Below are 15,359 nucleotides of genomic sequence, written 5' to 3' on the forward strand. Positions count from 1 at the left end.
TTGATATTCGATAATACAAGATAACAATACATGGATCCAAAAAAAAGATAAGATTATTTATAACAACCGTAGAGTTAAAATTAGATAATTGTACACATAAAATGTGTATACAGATTAAAGTATCATATTCAACACGGTGTGTATGTTTGTGTCCCTACCCAAAAGCCTAGGGCTTACCATTTTTTTCTGTCTATTGTTCACTTCATTGTTCCACACTACACCCTTATCAATTACCACTGGATTCCAGGACTTTTATTCGTTTATCGATTCGTGGTTTGATTTCTCACATGAGCGACCGTACAGCCGTGAACCGGCTGTTTCCTGAACCGGCAGTTTCCTGAGCCGGTTGTTTCCTGACGACTGCCGCCACTGGACCGTGGCCTCCACTCCGTGCCAGACTTCCGTCACGCATCACTTGCTCGACATGGATTTATTAGCTCTTTGAAATCTGCAGACAGGATGTTAGACCAGACGGCTTTGTTTTTTTTTTTATCTTTTTTTTTTTTAAATTGGAATTGGATTCTCGCGTGGTGAGATTTGATTTTGTGAGTTGTTTTTTAATTATTGAATAATGAATGAAGTTGTATTTTTTTAATAAATCATTCAGTGATGCTTGAAGAAGATTTAAACACAGTTGGTTTAGTATGAGTATGTTATGGAGCTGTGTTTGTGTAAATTGGATAACATTCCTTGAGCTAGCAAGTTTTATATTGGCAGTTCAGTTATTTAAAGTAGTATATTTGATGTTTTTGATGCAGTCTTAGGGACGGTTGATGTGATTAGTTGTCAGTAGTATAGTAGGTCGTGTTTGGGTCGAAAGAGGAGGAGGAGGCGAGGGGGAGGAGGAGGAGGAGGAGGAGGAGGAGTGATTGATTATTTTGACCGTTATTGATTGATTTTTGCCCACCTGTTGCATATTTTGACCGTTATTGATTGATTTTTGCCCACCTGTTGCATATTTTGACCGTTATTGATTGATTCTCGACCACCTGTTGATTTGTGTCCCTGTTTTTTGACCAACTATTGATTTTTTAGCCCGTTGTTGATTGTTCATTAAACAACTGTTGATTATTTTGACTAGTAGGTTATTGTTTTGATCGGTATGTTGACCACTTGACCACTTGTTGACCAAAACGATTATCATAGAGGAGGAGGAGGAGGTTATTGTTTTGATCAATTGATCGATATATTGACCAGTTGACCAACTGACCACTTGAGCTATTGTTTTATTAATGGTTAAATAATAATGTTATACATTTTGTTGACCAGTGGACCAACTGACCAGTAGTTGACCAGATGATTAGTTTATCGGTTGTTGACCAGTTGCCCATTTGTTGGTTGTTTTTATTGACCTGGACGACAGTCCGGCTTTAACAGTATATCGTAAAATAGTATTTCACCACCCTCCAGTGAGGGTGTGGGTGGGGGTGACGCGGGTGAAACCCGGGGTCGGGTGGGGGAGGTGGTAGCAGGTGGTATCCCTTCCCTTTGTGTTTTGCAATCTCATTCTCCCTTTGTCTGAAGTCTGTGTGAGCATGTCCTTTTGTGTGCCGCTACTAGCGTCATACTCAAAGGCAGGTGCCCTACCCCATTGTCTAATCCAACTCACGCGCCTTTACTATCGATTTTTTTAAAGTCATGTTTAAACATGTTGACCGTATAAAATCTTTGTTGAATAGGCCTGGTGGATGTCGAATTCTACTCGTCTTAATATAAAGAGATACATCACGTGCCAACAGCCCGGGCGGTTATTGACCCCACTGGTGGTTTCTACTTGTTTGTTGTGTTTATGGCTTGCGTTTATTTACACACACACACACACACACACACACACAACTTACACACAACTTATATCACAACAAAAGACTTCTTATATTTTATGACTTTATTTCAACTTTCTCCAAGTCATCAAACGCTTTTAAAATATCATATCTCAGGGCGAGTAAACGTTCAAAGGCTATACGAGAGAGATTTATTCCAGAATTATTAGGAAATTTAAGATCTGTACCATCCATAAGATCTCTAAGATTTAAAGTGTTTTTGTTCATGAATTGACTAACGATAGCTACTTTATAACCACTGTCATTCGTCGTTCGTATTTCCGTCACTTTATTACTATTCCGGGCGACAAGTAACCAATCTTCACTAGCCATCTTGAAAGCGCCGAAATAAACGTTTATAAGTAGTCCCAATAAGTGCAAGTGTTAAACGTGATATAAGTCGATCGTTAATATATTGTCGAGCCGGTGACGGTGAAAAATGGTGGAGAATAAGTTTTAGGCTAGCTCCACGAACTTTCTTCAAAACAAAATAAACTGCGTATAACCCGCAGCTGTTGGTTACAATGTCTTGCAAAACTCTTGAATTGTAAACGAATGGTCTGTTTGAATTATTTTTTATAAAAGCCAAAATGGCGGGTTCACGCGGTGGTAATCCAAAACTATCGAAATAAGTAAATTGCGATAGACCATTGAAAAAAAGACCAACCCAGTGGCTGCCTTCATCCTTGGACGAATCTAAATTTATAATGAACGCCGCTTGCTTCGTTCTATCGATACGAGTAGGTAGTTGATCGCACGCTACAACACCAAAGAGATTTGTGCGTTGTACAAATAAATCTGCGGCCAGTATACTTTGTAGTTCTCTTGTGTTCATTTTCGTCTATAGGCCGCTTTAGGCGGTGTAATCTGTCAACACTTGTCTCGTTTTTGAAATTTCTAACACCGAATCTAGTTCAGCATACGCAATAACTTGAATCGGTTCAGTTGTAACTTGTGAAAATTTAAGTTCAATAGAAACAGGTCCAGATTTAGCCAATTCAAATTGTTCACCATCCAAAAGACTGGGGCTTAAATCAAAAGCAAACAAGGTATAGCCGTTCTTAAAGTGTTTATAGTCTATTCCATTCCCAGCATCTTTTCCAACCATACCCAGAGAGAGGTTACTATTGAAAAATGCTCTAATGGCTTGATTCCTATCAAAGTCCATGACCAGTGGTTTTCCCGATAACGAGCGTCCATCAACGCTTACATTTAAATACGTCAAGTGAAAATGTTGAAAATTGAAGGGGTTTTTTGTGTAACTACCATTAAAGGCTGTAGAGGCGACTAGTCCGAGGACTAATCGGGTGGGTGTTTGACTCATATACAAATTGTCTTGGTTGTGACTTAACATTCCTTTCGGTATAGCAAAGGTCTTTATAACAACGCGTTTAAAAGGGTATTTTGCATTCATTCTCGTTAAAGCCTTTTCATGCGCGATAGAAATCGCCGGGTTAAGTCTGGCCTTTCTAACCACCAATGTTGCGTGCGTTATCATCGCTTTATACCCCTTGTTTTGGTCTGCTGTCAAGAGAGTGAAACTGTCTTTTGCGGGTGTAAGTTTAATTTTAATGTCAACCCCATTCAGCATATAGCGATCTTGGGTGAAAATGTCAGAGTGTATACGTCCCATCATATCGATCTCATGACTTTCAGCAGCGGTGGTGCGGGGAATCCTATACCCATCATTATTGTCATCTTTGAACTCCTCGAAATAACACGGTGTGTCCATCGCATATAGAGCAGCTGATAGAGACCCATTCTTGGCATCTTCCCCGTAATTTAACGTAGCCTCCAGATAGGCGCGATACGGATAGGTGTTCTCACTAGCGGTGATTAGTGTGTCGTTGAGAGAAATATCCACTTGGGAAAATAAACTGTGCAAAAAATAATTGATGGGTGCGACATCAGAGTCCACTGATATGGGATCACCATTCGCTAAGGTCACCTTAGCGCGCACATGTAAATACGTGTTGAACAAATCTAGATAGTCTTCACTGTTGCCAGAAATTGCAAATTCTATAGGTGCACTTTGTGCCAAGGATGCGAGGGGGTGTATTTCAACAAATTGACCCTCCTCGACGGCAGTTTGTGTCGGGGGTATACTAAATAAATCCAATCCAGAATGTAAGCACTCACATGAACTTGGATGAATAAGAGCCATGGTTAAGCAAATATATCTGAATACTTGGGATGTTTCTTCTTTCGCTTAGCACACGCCTTCGAATGATTGTGACTTGATCTGTGTGCTAGTTTTATTCGTTTTTCAAAGGGTTCACCTGGTGGTCTCGACAGCGCACGCTTTCTTCTCAATCCGCTTCCTGATTGGTTTTGTCCCAGGTGATCAACGGCGCCTTGTAATAAACGATGACCAGCTTCTTTGGCGTGTTCTTTGAACGATTCTCCAATGTTTCTTCCCGCTAAGGCATCGTTTGCAACATGCAACCCGGTACTAACACCTTCTCTGAGTAAAGCCTTACCTCCCGTCTTTAACCAAGGGAGGACCATTCGACCTAGACCACTAAAGAAACTACCAATACCGTGTCCTCTCTGATTTCTTCCACCGATAAAAATTGGTAAACCATGACCGTACTGGTTACAGTAAAAATCTTCGTACAATTTAGGGTTTCGATGTAAAAGGGTATGTTTCACCATGGTGTGAGTTATTCCAGATCGAAATGTTTACGTGTTCTAAAATGGAGTGTCAACACTGACGTTCCACTTGTGAATGAGAGAGATTGTCCCAACTCATCGCATAAAAGTATTTCCACTGTGTCGAATGAAAAGCGGTTCAGGGGGATGTAGTGGGGTTTGTCGTAAATACGAAAAACGGAACTTGGTTTCTTCTCAACGATCGGTACGGTCCGAAGCAAAGGGACCATGACATCTCCAACCGGTCTCGCTTCTACGAGGTCACAATAGACGAATACAATTTTTACTTCGTCTTCCTCGATATGTTTCTCTGTAACTTTACCCGGAACAATCATATAGGCGTTCAACCAGTCACGGACAGTACTTTCTATTCCCGATGCAACTGCTTTGACGACAATTTTCTTAAATCCCTTATTACAGTCTGAAATTATAATTTCCACTTTTCGTTCATCTACATCTCTTTTTAATAGTTTTTTTATAGCGTTGACAAGCAGGTCGATGTTTTGGTATTTGGTCTGGCGTAAGCCAAATAGAAAAAGGTTAACGTCTGCACCTTCTTTGATGGAATGATACTGGAGCCAAACTTCATGTTCTCTAATCATACAAAATGCATTCGGCATTTGAATCTCGACCAGACCAACCTCATAGTGCGAATTCACATCGATAGTCTGTGGTAATTTAACGAAGAAATGCCCAGCCTCATTGTCTGGAAATACATTTGGTGATGCATTGCTAGGCAGGGTGACATAAAAACTCATTGTAAAATTTTGGTTCTTGCAATGGTTGGGTTAGGTAAAATATAACCGAGACAGCTGGATAACAACACGACCCAAAGTTTTCCCTCTTTGTCGTCGAGTGTTCCACGCGTCAAATTAAATAGTGAAAAAGCGATGACGACAAATATAACCAACATTTGAGACATGAAAACAATTTCCGGTCGTGTCCTTAGTCTACCGATCCAGCTCGAAATGGTCGAACCGATAGAAGACGTGGTGGATTTGGGTCTCACCTCACTCCCACCGAACGGTCTGAGCGTTTCTTCCAACACGGTCTCATCCATGCTTAGGCTTTTCACTGTTTCAACCATCGTTAGTCTTTATATTTCGAAATGTCTCTAGCTGAAATCCAACTGTTGAATGAAGGGTTATAACCGAACCACTTGACTAAATACTCTTTACCACTGACACCCTTTCTTTCTTGTATAATGTGTTCGATGCGGTACACATTTTTGTCCCCCACTTTCTGAAGCTCTTCTTTGTAAAACGATCCTTTCAATTCTTCACCCGAATCATCTTTTAAGACGTACGTTACGGGTGTTGTTGCGATAACTCGGCTCACCGTAAACAGTTCTTCCGTCCACGAAGGCGTATACCCCTTTTTAAAAGTGTGTCTGCTTTGCCCTATCCGTACACGATCACCTTCGTTAAATACTTTTCGATAAGTAATGTCCACTGGTGCGTATAAAGTATTCCACACCCTTTCTTGATTACTCAAATTAACATTCACGGGGGCCATGCGAATACTCCGATGGTATGAATGGTTATAATTGTTGATCAAATCGGCTACCACATCGATGTAACGAAGACGATTTGTTTTAGTAAAGTACCGCCACATTTTTTCTTTTAATGTGCGATTGAATCTTTCAACTATAGCCGCCTTAATATCTTCATTCTCAGTGGTAAAGAAATGCACGCCCTCTGCTTTAAGAAATTTTAAAAATGTCTTGTTGACAAATTCACTACCTTTGTCTGTTTGAAAATTTATAGGTTTTCTAGTCGAAAAAATTTTACGCACAGCCTCCACTAGCGCTTTACCCGATTTTTTCCTTATCGGAATTGCCCAGGCGAATTTGCTAAACACATCGATGCAAGTCACTAGGTAAGAAACGCCGTCATTGTCCTTTCGTAACGAGCGCATATCTATGAGATCCGCTTGAAATTGTTGATTTATTCCACCTGTGATGGTGGCGCGCCTTTGAAACCGTCGCCGAAGGGGTTTATGTAACGTGTAGGTATCCTGATGACTTAACCATTCTTTAATTTTTTTAGTTCCAATTTCAGGGTGTTTAAACACACCACCGTAGGCACCTGGTCTACTGGGGTCATAGTAATGTCTTGTTAGTGTTTGGTTTTTTCCCACTCGTCCCATTTGGTAGTACTTGTTTTAGTTTTCTTACTTCTGGTACGTTTCGATGGTGGAGTTTTTTCTACGTATGTCTTTTTATATTTCTTCAAGGGGCGAACTTTAGAGTCAGGCGAGGCGGTTTTCGTTTTAGGTTCAGAGTCGGTTATGTCGATCGTTTCTTTTTTAGGTTCAGTTATGTTTTCTTGCTGTTTTGAAACCTCGGTCGTTGGTGTATTCACGGTGGATGGTTTCACATCGACTAAACCTAGGGGTTTGTTTCTATAATCGTTAAGTCGCGTCGTGTAGAGCTGTAGTGTCTTTTGATATTGTTTCACTTTGTCGTGTGGTGACAAATCTTCCCTATTTAAGATATGTTCCATTTGCGTATCCAAGAGGCGTAGACTATCGTTGAGTGTGTCGGGTGGTACATAGGGTTTTTGTTGCATAGACTCTAATATACGAGGATCCATTAAAATCATTTTTCTGGCCATCCTTAAAATCCCAAAACACCTTTAAGCACACCAAGGACTGGTCCGTGTAAAGCACCTATGAAACCTCCGGTCTGCAAAATTTCCTTTCGTCTTTTGACGGTCAATTTCTTTTTGCTAAGTTGTCTCAAGCTCGCTTTGTGACGACGCAGACGTCTCTTCTGAACCGGTGTGAGGGGAACGTTGCCTTTTAAGACATTGTGACAGCACTCGCATAATGTTTTTACGAGGTGGGGCGAAGCATTTTTGACAACTGCTTTCACGACGGGTGGTTTTGCCCTAGCCAATAACCTTAACATTTCACCTTGTCGTTTTACTGACTCAGACATGTTTGCTTTTTTATTTTGGAACGTAAACAACTTGTTGCTCGTGAGAAAAGATACAACTACGTAATCTCAGATTATCCGGTGTTTCCTGTCGAAGGTCGATCAACAAATAACCATGAGGGGCCGATGTCGCGTCCTTAAAACTCTCCTGGACATATGAAACGCGACCTGGGTACATTTGTTTTGCTAAATTTGTAATCTGTGAACCGTCCCTAGGGTTCTTGAACAGTACGATGTAGTGCGAATTGAGACTGATGGTTCTTTGTTCTTTATTTTTTCCGAATAGGTTTTGGACAATATACATGACACTAATATTACGATGATGACTACCTTTCGTAAACAATTTTGTAATTCGATCATCTGTTTCCACCATCAAATCATCTATCACAACTAGACGACGATTTTTTCCATCCCCCATTGAACCGTTTTCTATGTCAGGAAGACCTTCCACAAACTGAACGTTCTTGATAGACTCAAACAAAGGCTGCCACTCGCCGTAACAGTAATAAATTTCCTCAGGTGCAGGATCCATCATCTCTGACACCTGGGATAAAAACGTTTTAACAAATACCGTTTTACCACACCCGGTAGGGCCAGCTATCAGAGCCGTAAAGGGGTGTTTCCATCTCGGATCCATAGTTTCAATGTTTGAATTTGCTTTTAGTAACCCATCTTATATACGACACAGAGTTACATAACTTACATGCACAATTAATAAACACAATAAAATCACAAAAAAGACCGTTTCAATGTATATAATAATATATTTATTTATTTATTTAAAAAAATCAACCCATCAGCATACAGTCATAAATTATGTCTTATTTACATATCTACATTAGTATAATATGTCGTTAAAATTTATAACTGTCCAAAGTCTTATATGTCTAGGGGAGATGTTGTTACATTGTCTGGCTGTACCTGTCTTTTAATATAAAAATAAGAAAGTGCATTTTTGTGTTGGGTGTATGTATAAACCCCGTTGTTGAGTGCCCTGAAACCTGTATTTATCCCACCACCCGGTATTTTTGTCGTGAGGACCTGCATAAATGTGTCTTTGTCTAGTGTGTTGTGATTTTTGGATAGCCCTTTGGTGGATGTTTTAGGATCGTTGTCTCCAAAACAGTGGTAAGACTTGCTACATAAAGATATCATCCCATCCCCTTCATATTCTAACTTAAAAAACCCCGGTGTTCTTTTCTCATAACGTTTCCTATCACTACACCCCTGACAATGACTATCTACCGTACCCTTGCCGCTTATAAATTGTGGTCTATGTGAGTCGCATACTTCTGAGGGGAACCATTTGTCGTAAATGTCAAAAAATTCGTGTTCTAGTCCCGGTCTTACGGCTTTTAATAAGTCATCGGTACTTAAGGCTAAGTATAAACTGTCAGTGTCCATCTCGCAGAGTTGAAAGTCGGTTCTATCTATATATTTGTCTATAAAGTCATAATAAAATTCTAACATCCTAAGTTTAGCGTATTGATAAACGAAAAAACCTATCTGTAGGGGAAGATCCCAATCTATTTTCTTTTTTAACATTTCTATTTCGTAAACTCCGTCGGAAAGTTGGGTCATTTTTTTAAAGCGCGGATTATTAATACAACGTCCGACATCCCTATCACTACAGTAAGCTATGTCCGTATGTCGTGCTTTATTCGTTATCGTTTTACCGTAAGCCGCGTTTCCTAACAATTTCATTGTCTCACTAGTAATTGCGTTATTGACGTCTATATCCCCCTGTCTTCGCGCGTCTGAAACAGTATCCCCAAAGGTCTTAAAACATGAAACCGGATTATATTCTACCACTTGATAAATTTTAGTCACTACCAACTCATGATTTAAATACCACTTTAAAAGAGGGGTCGCTAATAAAATTTTCTCCCCTTTAAAACTACCGATTAAAGTACGTCTACCGCTTGTCAATAATTTATTGTCGACCGCGTATTGTCTCATAAACGATCCGATGTCGTCTCGCGTAACGTTAGTATTTTTAAAAATCGGTGTCATCTCACTAAAGTATTCTCTTAATCTAGCCGGCACTGTAATGTCGCATTCTACCAAACCAAAACACGAGTCGTCTAAAACAGAATCGATGATCTGTTTTTCAGTCAGGGGCCAGCTTTTACCATAGGTCGGTGTCGGTGTCTTTTGAGGTTTGTCACTATCTTGTAAAAAAATTTTAATATTTGGGTCAATCTGTTTAGTGGTAGCCCACTCACATTCCCACATTTCTACGACTTTAACGTCAACAGTATCGGTCAGGTACTTCGTAATTTCGGTTGTCTTTTTAAATAAGTCAGTCAATGGTCTATTATTAATAGGGTTTACTGTCTTGTCTTTAGTTAAGGGACAGTCAGGGTGTCCGTGAAAGAGACAGCCATGGAACTGATAAACGGTTCGAGCCTTCGAATCCCACCCGTCTACTCTTATATGTCGGGGTCCTAAACTAACTTCGCCCCCGTTAAACGCTGTTTTTAAAGTTACTCCCTTTGTTGTTGAAACCCACGATAACCACTCCCAGGCCTGTTCCCCATAACGATTAGCTCTACGCGGCTTAAACCCATCCTCACTATTTCTAATAATCGGAAATCCTGTCGGCATTTTCTGCATTAAAGACCATAAATAAAGCGCGTTCGCGTCGTACCCCTTAATCGCTTGTACCACTTTATTTCTAGCCCCCCTAATGAAAGTTACCCCCTTTTCGTGATGTCTATGAAAAATTATGGAGGGGCCCCCTACGATATTTTTTCGGATTGATGAATGTAACTCTGATTCGCGTTCAGAACACAAAGAAAAAGAAACGTCTTCTGAAAGTGTTTTAAAAAGATATTTTAATGTAACCCCGGGGACAGAAATCGCGTCTTTGAAAATATCAACCCCTAAATTTTGGTAAAAGTTAGTTTGGCGCTCGAGCGCCTCGATAAAGGGCTTAACATCAATATTATTATAATAAATAAGAAAATCTTTAAAAGTTTGCATCCCCTTCTCTACCCAAATTTGCTCACACGTCGCGTACTCCTTGTCCGAAATATTACAATTTTTTAAGGTGGAAAAAAAGGCCGAATGCGGAGGTAAAGACTTTTCATCTAAGACGGCTAAACTTTTTACATATTCGTACGGAAAAAATCCCTTGGTCTCTTTAACCTTATATGCGGCGAGATATTTACTATAGCTAAACCCCGGTGCTAGATAATTAATTATATCTAAGAACTTTAATTTATTAGTTGATATACACATAAAATTATTATTTCTTTTCACGACGTATTTAAACGGTGTTTGTAGTTTATCTTCTACTTCTTCTTCTTCATCATTAAAACTAGGTCCCGCTTCTAACCCTTCTGTATTTGAATTAGCTAAAAAGTACTTTATAAAATATGGTTTAACGAGATTAATATCGTATTTCCCTGAATTAAACCCTATAACCGGCATTTGTCGCAAATACTCTTCTAACCTATCGCTAAGTATCCTATCAATCCCTTTCTCCTTAGATTTATCATTACTACCCCTAGATTTAGGTGGATATAGCTCCCTTATTTGGTTAAAAATAGGCTCGAACTGTTTTCGCAAAATATCATAAGCTGCCTCAGCGATTGTATGTAGTCTGTCAATAACTCTAGTCACTAAGTCTTGGGGGTCACCAGTCGAAATAAAACATATGGGTTCGACGAACCCATCTACGTTTGATGCAATCGCACACGACAAGGGTACGTGCTTGGCTACACTAGTTGTTGAACTACCTAACGTGGGTAAGTTTGAGTGGTCGAAAAAACACTCAAAATCATAAGTTGCTCTAAAGGGGTAAACAAAGTTACTATCTACATCTACCCCATATCCTTCTAAAAACTCCCAAATTGTCTTCTGTGTCTGATAAACCCCTCCCTTATACCTATCTACTGGTTTACCCCCATTACACCCTTTCACGTGTCTGTTTAATTGCGTAACGGTGGGCCATAATTTATTACACATAGAACACGCGAAAGAGTGCCCCGCCCCATCTATATTATTAATGTATATAAAATGATTATTAAAAAATAAAAGATATAATGTTTCCCTAAACCTATCACTACTTCTAAGTTTGGGACAAAGGATCTGATTTTCGTTAAATTCAAAAATATCAATATTTATATTAAAACAGGACTCTAAGAGGGGAATTTCGACTAAACTAACCCCACTAAAATTATCCAAGGTCCCGAGACCTTGATATTCTTGCCACTGTTTCGCGAGGATTTGTGTTGGTTTTCTAAGATCTTTTGTGGGTGATCCTAAGTGTCTGGATAAACATCTAAAAAAACAGAAATTGTCTGTGTAGGGTTTTGACTTTGAATCGTGTTGTAAAGTGTTAAAGGCGTGATTATGTTTGATGAAATCGGGAACGTCTGTGAGAAGGCAACCTATGGGGAATTCGTTAAGGTGATATAGATAGAATGTGGTGGCTGGAATTATCTCAACGGCGTATTTCGTATTAGGTCTATTGTGTTGTGCGTAGTTTAGAATGTCTGCTGTGTTTAATTGTTCTAAAAAATCTTTAAAATCTACTCTATTGTTAATTAATTTGGGAAGTTCTAAGACGCATGCATTGTTGTTACTTGAGTGAAAAAACCTATATTCCCCTGTTTCTTTATGTTTTAAAATGGTATGGTGACTATAATTTATTTTGAACCGCTTAGTTTGTGTGTTAAATATGGTATCTACAAGTTTTGTATCCCAGTCTATTGGAGTAGTGTCTAGTGGGCTGTGAAAAAAATTGAATGTGGATATATGTTTGCCTGTAGTTGCGTGTGTCTGTATGGAGTGCCAATTGTCAATGTATATGTTTTGTAATTCGCTGTTTAAGTTGTAAATGGTGTCAATTTCGTCGAACGGTAAGTCTAAGTCGTTCATTTCCTCTAAATCTAGGTCTACCACATCTCCCCTTAGGTCATCTACAAGTATAGCGTCGGTGTCTACATTAACGTTACTATCGTTGTGAGGTGTCTTTACTCGTTTATTGTTTGTTGTTTCGTCATAGGTCCTTTGTCTCTTTAATTGTATAGGTAGGTTGTCTGTTTGTCTGTCGTTTGATGATGCAGGTTGTTCAGTTTGTCTGTCAAATGTTAATGTCGGTTGTTCACTTTGTCTGTCAGATGCTGATGGGGTGTCGGTTGGTGTAAGTAGAGTGGTGTGTGCTGTGGTGGTGTGTCGTTTCAAATTGTCAGGTCGTGTGAATATTTTGCCACATTCTGTGCACTGATGTTTTCCTCTGGCGTGCGCAGTAGCTTGATGGCGTTTCAAATTGTCACTCCTGTTGAACACACGTGGACAGGTGGCGCATTCATATCTGTTCATGGTTGAGTGAGTGGCTGGATGGGTGGTTTGCATCTCAGTCTGTCTGTACAAGTAAGAAAGAAAAAATAAAAAATGATCGTAAATAAAATTAAAGTAAATATATTTGACAACTTATTTAAAAAATAAATAAACTTTACTTAAAGGGTATAATCGTATTTTTATATTAACGGGTTAATTCCATTTAAATATATAAATAAAATAAATAAAATAAACAGTATTGAACTTACTTTTTAATGTTAATGTCTAAGCCGGCTTGAGAGCTGTCAGTCGGAGGGTTGCTGTATGTGGGTGGGGTTGGGTGGGTGGTTAATTCAATGGCTTGTTCAGTGGTTAGGGTTGACTGTATAAAAAAAAAATAAATAAAACGAAAACCAATGACTACTTATTTTAAAAATTAAAGATATAATTAAAGGGTAAAAAAATAAAGTTCCCTTTTTCTTAGCTGTTGGTATATAGGACAAGTGCAGTAGAGTTCACTTGTTTCTGTAGCTTCAATTTATGAAGAGCTAGTGTGGTCAGCACTATTTACTTTCCCTAACGTAAGGTAAGACAACAAAAGTACTCAGGGGCGATTTACTGTCTTGAGTCCGGATTCGAACTCGTAACTTACAGATTAACAGTAAAGCAAATACATTCGACTATTAATTTAAAAAGATAAATAAGATTTAATTAAAAGGGTATAAGCGTAGCTTCATTAGTAATCTAGGGGTGGGGGGAGGTGGACATTACAAATTAAAGCTAGTACATTTAACTCCAAGAAAATAAATAAGATTTAATTAAAGGGTATAAACCTATCTTCATTAGTAATATAATGGCTGGGTTGGGTGTATATTACAAATTAAAGCGAATACATTTGACTACAAGAAAGTAAATAAATAAAATTTTTTATTAAAGGGAATAAACGTATCTTCATTAGTAATATAATGGGTGGGTTGGGTGTATATTACAAATTAAAGCGAATACATTTGACTACAAGAAAATAAATAAATAAAATTTTATTAAAGGGAATAAACGTATCTTTATATTCGCTGAGTTAACGCCCTTAAAAGAATATATATATATATATATATATATATATATATATATATATATATATATATATTTATATATATATATATATAAGAAATAAAAATATTAACCTTACCTTAGTGCTGGATGATGTGAATGTCTAAGATGAAGTGAGCTCGGTCCGTAGTAGGGTAGCTGATTCGATGAGTGCGGAATGACAAAGTATGCGGTCCGTAGCAGTATAGTTAGTTCAGTGGACGCGGTATCACAAGGTATGTATTCCGTAGCAGGATGGCTGGTTGGCTGGACGTGAAGATGAGTTGAAGTCTTGAGAAGTAGTGTTTGAAGTAAAATTTCGTCTGAATTTATACTTTATGAACGCGTGGGTCAATTATGCAGGCGTGGGTAACGCAGATGTGGAGGTCATTGAACTCTACTGCAATCCTTGGTTTAAAAAACAAAAACATAAAGCCTCACTATGAACGCGTGGTCTAATTATGCAGGCGTGTGTCACGCAGATGTGGAGGTCATTGAACTCTCCCTCCAAACCTTGGTTTAAAAACAAAACATACCTCGTCACCTGCTTGATACATAAAATCAAAAATCTAATTTCTTTATTTTCGCCTGTTTCACGCATGCGCAGTGAAACGATTCGTCCCTTTGGACCAGGCGCTTTTGGGGTTTTCAAAGCCTATTGTCCAGCTCTCAGCTACCCATACAATGGGTATTGTCCTCACAGAATACAATGGGCGGTCGACGCGTGCCTGTGTTTCGGTTGTGCGTGGAATTTGTAAACATTACTACATGCTAAGTTTATTCAAAATTCTATACGCAGACACCGCGGGTGTAAACAAGGGGAAGGGTGGAGCGGGCCATTGTGTACTGCATACCAGGATTGACGGGCGCGTGTTTTAACACTTACGATTGGTCCCGAGTTTAGTGCCGTAATTTTTATCGACTATTCTATAAGCAGACAACGCGGATGTTTATACAAAGGTTATTGACCTCACAAAGTACAAAAGAAGGTGGTCGTGTTCTGCATCACCCGCGATTTCAGGAGGTCGTTGAACTACACTACCATCCGTTCGCGGTTTATTTTGTTTTGGTGGAGCTAGCCTAAAACTTATTCTCCACCCTTTTTCACCGTCACCGGCTCGACAATATATTAACGATCGACTTATATCACGTTTAACACTTGCACTTATTGGGACTACTTATAAACGTTTATTTCGGCGCTTTCAAGATGGCTAGTGAAGATTGGTTACTTGTCGCCCGGAATAGTAATAAAGTGACGGAAATACGAACGACGAATGACAGTGGTTATAAAGTAGCTATCGTTAGTCAATTCATGAACAAAAACACTTTAAATCTTAGAGATCTTATGGATGGTACAGATCTTAAATTTCCTAATAATTCTGGAATAAATCTCTCTCGTATAGCCTTTGAACGTTTACTCGCCCTGAGATATGATATTTTAAAAGCGTTTGATGACTTGGAGAAAGTTGAAATAAAGTCATAAAATATAAGAAGTCTTTTGTTGTGATATAAGTTGTGTGTAAGTTGTGTGTGTGTGTGTGTGTGTGTGTGTGTGTGTGTGTAAATAAACGCAA

Source organism: Physella acuta, unplaced genomic scaffold, assembly GCF_028476545.2.
Source record: "Physella acuta isolate Inbredline_101_S28 unplaced genomic scaffold, ASM2847654v3 ptg000548l, whole genome shotgun sequence".
NCBI lineage: Eukaryota > Metazoa > Mollusca > Gastropoda > Physidae > Physella > Physella acuta.